The sequence below is a fragment of the Protobothrops mucrosquamatus genome, unplaced genomic scaffold (genome assembly GCF_001527695.2).
Source record: "Protobothrops mucrosquamatus isolate PMUCROS unplaced genomic scaffold, P.Mucros_1.0 scaffold996, whole genome shotgun sequence".
Taxonomy (NCBI): domain Eukaryota; kingdom Metazoa; phylum Chordata; class Lepidosauria; order Squamata; family Viperidae; genus Protobothrops; species Protobothrops mucrosquamatus.
The window spans coordinates 168179-175891 of record NW_015387234.1 but is presented as its reverse complement, the minus strand read 5'-3'; positions in this window follow the sequence as shown (position 1 = coordinate 175891).

Below are 7713 nucleotides of genomic sequence, written 5' to 3'. Positions count from 1 at the left end.
TTATTTTTATTTGTTTATTTATAACATTTATAGGCTGCCCATCTTACCTCAAGGTAACTTTTCCCTTTTTATTTAATTTGTTTCTTGTACTTCACTTTTATATATAGTTCTATTGTGTCATGTTTTATGTTTTGTTCTGAATGTTTTATTTTTGTATGTTGATATGGTCTGTAGACTAATCAGTAATAATAACAATAAAGACAGTACTGTATTTGGTTTCCTCTAACATCTTCTACTCTCTACTGTTGTTTTGTATAAGCATAAGCATACAGTTGCCACTGATAGATTATTAGCCAAAAAGAGATAGACAGAAAACTAATTTCATATAATTGGTTCTAAATAAATATTTATTTGTTACTGTTTCTCTATTCACCATGGTGGCAAGTCTTCAAACTGTCTGTCTAGACATTTCCTTCTTGTCTGTTTGTCTGTCTAATCCATGCAATTATGACATATGTCATAGTGCCCTTGTTCTGGATCACTATAGCTTAACTTTCCGAGTTCAAGTTCACCGCACTCCCACTATCTTTTCAGAAGACCGATCTTTCAAATGGCTTTTGGGCCAAGGGTGCCACTCGACTGGAGGGATGGGTTTTTGGTTTGAAATGATGTTACATTTTTGTGTTTTTACTTTGTAATTTTTTTATTGACTGCATATTGCCTAGAATCTAGAATATGTTGAATGACACATAAATCTATCTAATAAATAAATAATACTAATTTGGGGGCTATTTACTATTCAGGGTATCCAGCTACCACACGGGGACATCGGGAACTGTGTGATAAGATACATCATAATGACACAAAGCACTCCACACAACGCAAGGAGCAAGAGGCTTTGGCAATGATATTCACTGCTTGAAAATGAAATCTCTTGAACAGCAGAAACTCTTAACCGGGATTGCTCAAGCCTTATCTATAGTATCAAGTGTCTGGCATTACTGCTGTTTACACTGGAAATGAAGAGCAATTTGGAATTATTTTGTTTACAATAAGGAGTTGCATAGAGTGCTATTGTGAATCTTCATCATAATGATTTCATAGAATTGTATTCATTGTCAACACTCTGGGCAAACCGCTCTTCTTCAAACCTTTTGAAATGGAGACACCCCTTTTCTCACCTTCTTGCATCATTTTTGTTTTATTTTGTTTCTGTAGCTAGGAAAACATGACACATAACGCAAATAAAAAAGCAATATCCAGGAGTGTTGTCACTGCCTATGACTAAGCTAGATCAGGATGTGCCTTCCTCTTGAAGACCACAACAACTATCTGTGTACTACTCACTTATCAATTGCTTAGTTCTTGATGTGTGTTTTGAACAGAGTGACACATCATAAAAAGAACTGGGCTCTAAAAATGCCCCTCTCTGAGTGACACATAAAAGGTAGATTTATTCATTTATCTGATTTATAAGACTGTTATGACAGCAGTTTATAAACAAAAAAAATAACACACAATCCATAAACAAAGCAGGAAAGAGACAAAATATGTCTAGGAGAGATTACCAATCAACTCATCAGAGAAAATCTTATGAGAGATGTAAGCTATTTGAGGAAACTATATATTTTAGCCACAATACAACAGAGTAATTACAATGGATCAGGAATTGAGTGTTTTTAGAGTCCAATTCACTTCCTGTTCAGCTCACTAGTTGCTTACGTGTCATGACAGAGCTGATTGAATTTCCTACCAAATCAAGCACAACACCAATTATGAACAAAAGAGAGCCTACCACACTAGAGATGGTGGCCCAAAGCATTCTCTGAGATGTTGGGAGTTGTAGTGCAATGCATTTGAAATTAAATTAGGTGGAAATATACGGATCCACAGAGCCCAGTACTACATTTAGCGAGTGGCATTGATTCTCCATGGTTTCATATAAAAGTCTTTCAAATGCCTGGAAGGAAATAGTGAAGATTGAGTCTAGAAATTTCTGCATGCAGAATTTGAACTCTGTGGCAACAGTACAATGACCTTTAATGCTAACCAACACCGTAGGAAAATCTTCATAAATAAATACCTGCCATGTGATACGCTTACTTCTGAAGACATGAAATAATGGTGCCAAAGTTTTTATAGAACAGTCTACAGCAAACAGGATCGCTGAAGCAGTTGGTTGGTGGATCTTTTGACTCTCTTACATAATGTATTCCCTGTTAATATGCATGTAGGCATGCATTTAAATGTAAGGAACATAAATATATTTTTATGTCTCAGGGGAAGGTACATATGAATAAAAGAAATAAGATAGAGTATATTTCCATTTGACAAAGAAATATGGCTACATATAAGCTGTGGCTGAGATTATACATTCAAGTACCAGAGCTACAATGATGGTAACTAAGCAACCAATAATCAAAACAAATGTGGTCACTTGATTATTTAGAGTGTATTTTTGCTCAAAGGATCTAGGTTTTTCAAGCACCTGTCATGAAGATGTCTGAGATATTAGTCTCACTATGATACAAATATCTAGTTATTGTTTTGGCTTCACAGTAAATATATAAACCATGTGTCCCCTGTCTGTCTCATGCTAACATTATTCAAATTATGTCCTAATGGGGTATTCACTGTAAATAAACTGCTCAATTTTGGATTTTTAATATTTCAGATGTGAAAATAGCCAGCTGCTTTCTTTTGCCAGGAATGTAGATTTGTTACGGCTTTTCCAACTTTGTACATGCTAGACTAGAACTATGGCTTATAAAGACTAAAAGAAAATTTCACACATACTTAAAAAAACTGACAGTAAGGTAGATAAGAACTGAGACAACAGGAAAAAGAGAGACTTAATTTTGAGGAGGAAACAAATATCAAAAATTATTGGACACAAACATTTGCTATACATATTAAATAATAATATATTTTGCTATATACAGTATATTGAACAATCATATATTTTGCCATGCATATTAAACAGTAATCTTTTTTGAAGAGTAGCCATCCTTGGAATTTACAGTTAAAAGAACAAAGTCAGTTATCGCATCCCCCAAACAAACCACTACAGAAAGGTTTAGGTTTAAAAAACTGAAATTTGGAAGGAACTGGGCATCTAGGGGTCAAAATAAGCAGTAAAGAAACAATGTCAGGTTCTATTGGCAATTTGATCAATAATCACAAACTAAGGGCAGCAGAAAAAACATTACATAAATATTCAGAAGAAATAGGCCTAAACTAAGGACAGTACTTAGCGAAGTGATTGGAATGGCTTGAATAACCAGAGAACTCCCTGAGATACCCTTAAATGGACTGGAAACAAGTCCCAGTCAAATGTCTGTTTTATGATAATACGTTAAGCATCAAGGACAACAGTGTTCTGAGCCAAGGGGCATATACTGCAAGAACATCCATCCACAGAGATGGCAGTATAAGAACTGATACTGAATTTCCACTTATTGTAAGATGATGCATATTGTGTAAATTGCTCATGATGACTTTGCCACCTCCAAGCAGGAAATCTGGACTAGTCAGAAGCAGAAGGAACAAGATTTAAAGACATGAAGGAATAGTGGAATAGCAATAGTACCATGGGGGAAAAAACCCAAACATCCATATGTTGGCAATATGCTTCGCAGGATCAACTAAAGTAACACAAAAGTGTCTGCAAGCTTTCGAACTGACAAATTTCATCTTAAGACAGAATCTGAACAACAAATGTATGGCTGCAAAATGAAGCCATAGTTATTTTTTGCGTCTTTCTCATTCCCTGATTTTTATTAACTTCATGCCAAATTTATTTATTTATTTATTTATTGAATTTATATACCGCCCTATCTCCCTTACGGGACTCAGGGTGGTGAACAGGCGATAATAAAAACCACAATAAATATACACAAATTTCTGCCTAAAATCAAATTAAATAACAGGCCTGCTCTAAAAATACTGTAGAGTATTTTGAATACTCTAAATGAATAATACTGTAGAATTCAGTTTCAAACTATTATGTCTAATTGATTTTAAATCAACTAAATCAATCCAGATATAAAGTTGTGATGTAACAGCTAATTTGCATGAGGTAATAAAAGTTTCTGGTTTTGTTACTTTTGCCCTACATGAGGGAGGTTAAATATTTTGGAGCAAAGATCTACTGTGAAATTCCATTCTATCCTGGGGTTGCTCTTATTTGACAAAAATTGGCTAGCAATCATGAAAATGTGGAAATAGCACCATGATTAAGTTTCTCTTTCATTCTTATCTATTCAATTTAAAGTTTGGAGATCAAGCATTCATCTACTTTGTCCTTTGTGTCTCCAATTCTCAGTTTTCAGAAGTTAGGACTTAGGTTCTAAAACCTTGCACTCTCCCATAATCCTTTATCATTTCTACTGCTTTTCAAAAGAAGCCAAATGCAGCTGTAGCATTCCAAACTATTGTTGCCCCACAGTATCTCCACAAACAGGATCCTCCTCCAACAAGATATCAGAATCAGGGTTGCATCAAATATTAGAGCATCAGCTTGTTTTGGGACGCAGGGGGGTGGGGGGGTTGAAAACTGCCTATATTTGTTGGGCCCATCACTGAAGATCCTGATGGCCCCTTTTCCATGAGGATTCCTGAACTTCTTATTGCTTTTCAGGTTTGTTGTTGGATTGAGGGTTGAATGGCTGCACCCCATCAGGCTGCATGGCCACCTCCTCAGCCATAATGGGAGGCTACGCCCAAGGGAGTAAACATAGGGCCACTATAGGTTTCTAGATCTGAGATGCATGAGGGCATCTTGTTAGCAAATTGAAGCAAGTCAAGATGCTGGAGAGAGGTTGCCTCTGTAGAAGTCATCAGGGGCCTTGGTTGCATTGGTTAGGGACTGGTTTTTTTTGGGGGGGGGAGTTCTTTGTCCAAATAGGCCACATCACTAGCACTCTCATGGATCTGACTCCCTGTCTAGCAAACGCCCATTGATGTTGTCATTTTGGGATCTCGGCCTGAGTGAGAGAACATTTGTTCCTGTCACATCCTGCTGCTAGATGACAATCCTCACCTCTGTCATATGATTAAGAATAGAGTAATTGTTTTGAATTGACTTATACATAACAGTTGCATAATTACAATATCTTTATATCTACATAATTACATGAGAAGTTGTGTCTGATGGATAAGACTAAAGGGCCATTTAATCCAGGATTTTGTATCCCACAGATGCATTAAGGAAACTCACAAGCATGATCAACACACTCCTTTCATAGGAATAGCTAATTGGAATCATGTACTATGATCTCACTTTTTACAAAATGTTAGAAAAATCATGGACAAATAAATCATGACCAGAGTACACATTTTTAAATATCCCCCACTCCCCAGCAATGGGACTTTTGAAAAAGGGAGTAAAGGTACCAGAGAGACTAAGATGAAATTTTCGCCAGCCTGATTTTTCCATTTTGGAGAGTTGGGGATATGGTTTAGTAAAACAGGTGCATTAAACTTACCTATATGTTAATTTAAAACAAAAAATAATACCACTTAAATTCATCACTATGGGAATGTTCAGGGAATACAAAATGGATTTAGAGACTGATCAAAGCTACTTATCACTATTTAGACCATTTCTTAATATTCTGTCTACATAGCAACAGCCTATAATTCAATATACTCTGAATCAGAAAGCGCTGGTCAGAAGTCTAAAATTTCATATTAGAATAAATGGCAAAGCTACATTATTTCAGTCATCATTTATTTTATTTATTTATTTATTTATTAAATTTATATACCGCCCTATCTCCCTTGCGGGACTCAGGGCGGTGAACAGGCGATACTAAAAACCACGGTAATAAATAGTTTGTTTGGCTACAGCAGGTGTTGAAAAAAGTGTTGCCCCAATACAAATGAGGCTCTGAAGGGAAACTGAATATCAAAGCAATAGATATTACACAAGTTAGTCTAGAAAATATTAATGGGCATAACTCATTAGTCAAATCCACTTAGTTCCTTAGTAAAATGCTTTTTAGGACTCAACATTTTGAAGGAAAAAGAAAATGAACACATGGCACTTTTTTTAAAAAAAAAAGCAGAACAAAACATTCAGAAGGAGCTATATATTATTTACTATCTTTCAGTATATTCAAATTAATAAATAGCTTGATCCATGAAAACCTACACATTAAGATCAAGTATTGTTACATTAGAAGAGATGGGCTGAAAATTTGGTAAGGTACCAAATGGAAGTTTAAAGAAACTTTGGTAAACGTGGGAAATACCAATATCATCATTAATTCAGAAATATAAGGATGACAATTTCTAGTAGCAATATCTTTTTTTAATTTGTGCTTTTGAAATATTTAGTTTTGGCCCTTCCACCATCAGAACTCATTTCTGAATAAGAACACTAGTTGTTAAAGTTATTTTTAGATGACATTTTCTTGAATCACATTTCATATACTGTGTTCCACTAACAGCTTCATAAGCCTGATGATCCTACCTCTATTTAGTTTGAAACTGCTGTTGATTATTTGGAATAGAGTGATATTTTAAAAGACAAAATCATAAATATCTGCTTATCCTTAAAAAAATACATATATTTGAGGCAACATGACAGATTTATCAAGGACAAGCCCTATGTCAACAGTGAAATCTGCGTTAGCAGACCAATGTTTGTGGTGTTGCAATATTTTCAGCCTACCTTAATCCTAAAAGCTGAAGCAATCTTAAGCATTTCTCAATGATCTTAGTAAATTATACAGGATTTTCTTCAGTGCAGCTGCGGAACTTAGTTTCATTCTCTCAATTCCCTTTATTTATTTAGGACGTTTCTATTTCCTTAAAAAAAAACAAAAAAACCTCACCCCATCCTATCAAAAGGTTTAAGCTGAAAGCAGCTTACAAAATATATTACATTGCTGCATTCCCCAAAACAAGAAAAAAAAATCTAAAACAGCTATGTTATTAGATTATTGAATTTAAGAATAACAAAGACACTCAAAGGTTGGGGGGGAAAGGACTAGGTAACTATGAATTTTGCTTGGGAAGATGTAGGCTAAGAAATTATTAATGTGAGAAACTGATATGTCCTAGCAACTTCATTTTCTTCACTTATGGTATCAATTTCAGTCCTTTCTTTTGGGTTCCTCTAGTTCAAAGTGAGAGCCATTTTGGTAGAGTGGTTAAGACATCCGGTTGGAAAACTGTCTAGTCCTTGCCTTGGGTACAAAACCATCCAAGTGACATCAGACCAGACACTTCTTTGGGCCTAGGAAGGAGGCAATGGCTAACTAACCACTGAAAAACCTTGCCAAGAAAGTTGCAGGATTTGTCCAGGCAGTCACCAGAAGTCAACACTGACTTAAAGGCATGCACTGCATGCATGTGCGTGCACACACACACACACACACACTGAGTGCCTGCTTTATTACTGCTGCTTTCAGCTTCGTAAGGAAATATTTAGAAATTCTCAGGTGACTCACCAGCATTTATAGTAGAATCATTTGTAAGATGTTGGAATGTCCCTCATTAGTGGATGATAAGATATGTAAAATATATATAATTATATAATTATTTTATATAATTGTTTTACTATAATAGCTTGGAAAATCTCTCTCTCATTCATCAACTCATTAAATAGCGTAGAATTGCTGTTTTAAAATCTTATGAATTTTCATAAGAACATAATACTGGAAGCACAATACTATATTGAGTCATTGAATTCAATAGGCCTTACCTCCCAAAATGGGTAGAAGTGGAAGCTTAAGAAAGCAGCAAATTGTCAAATATTTTCACTGA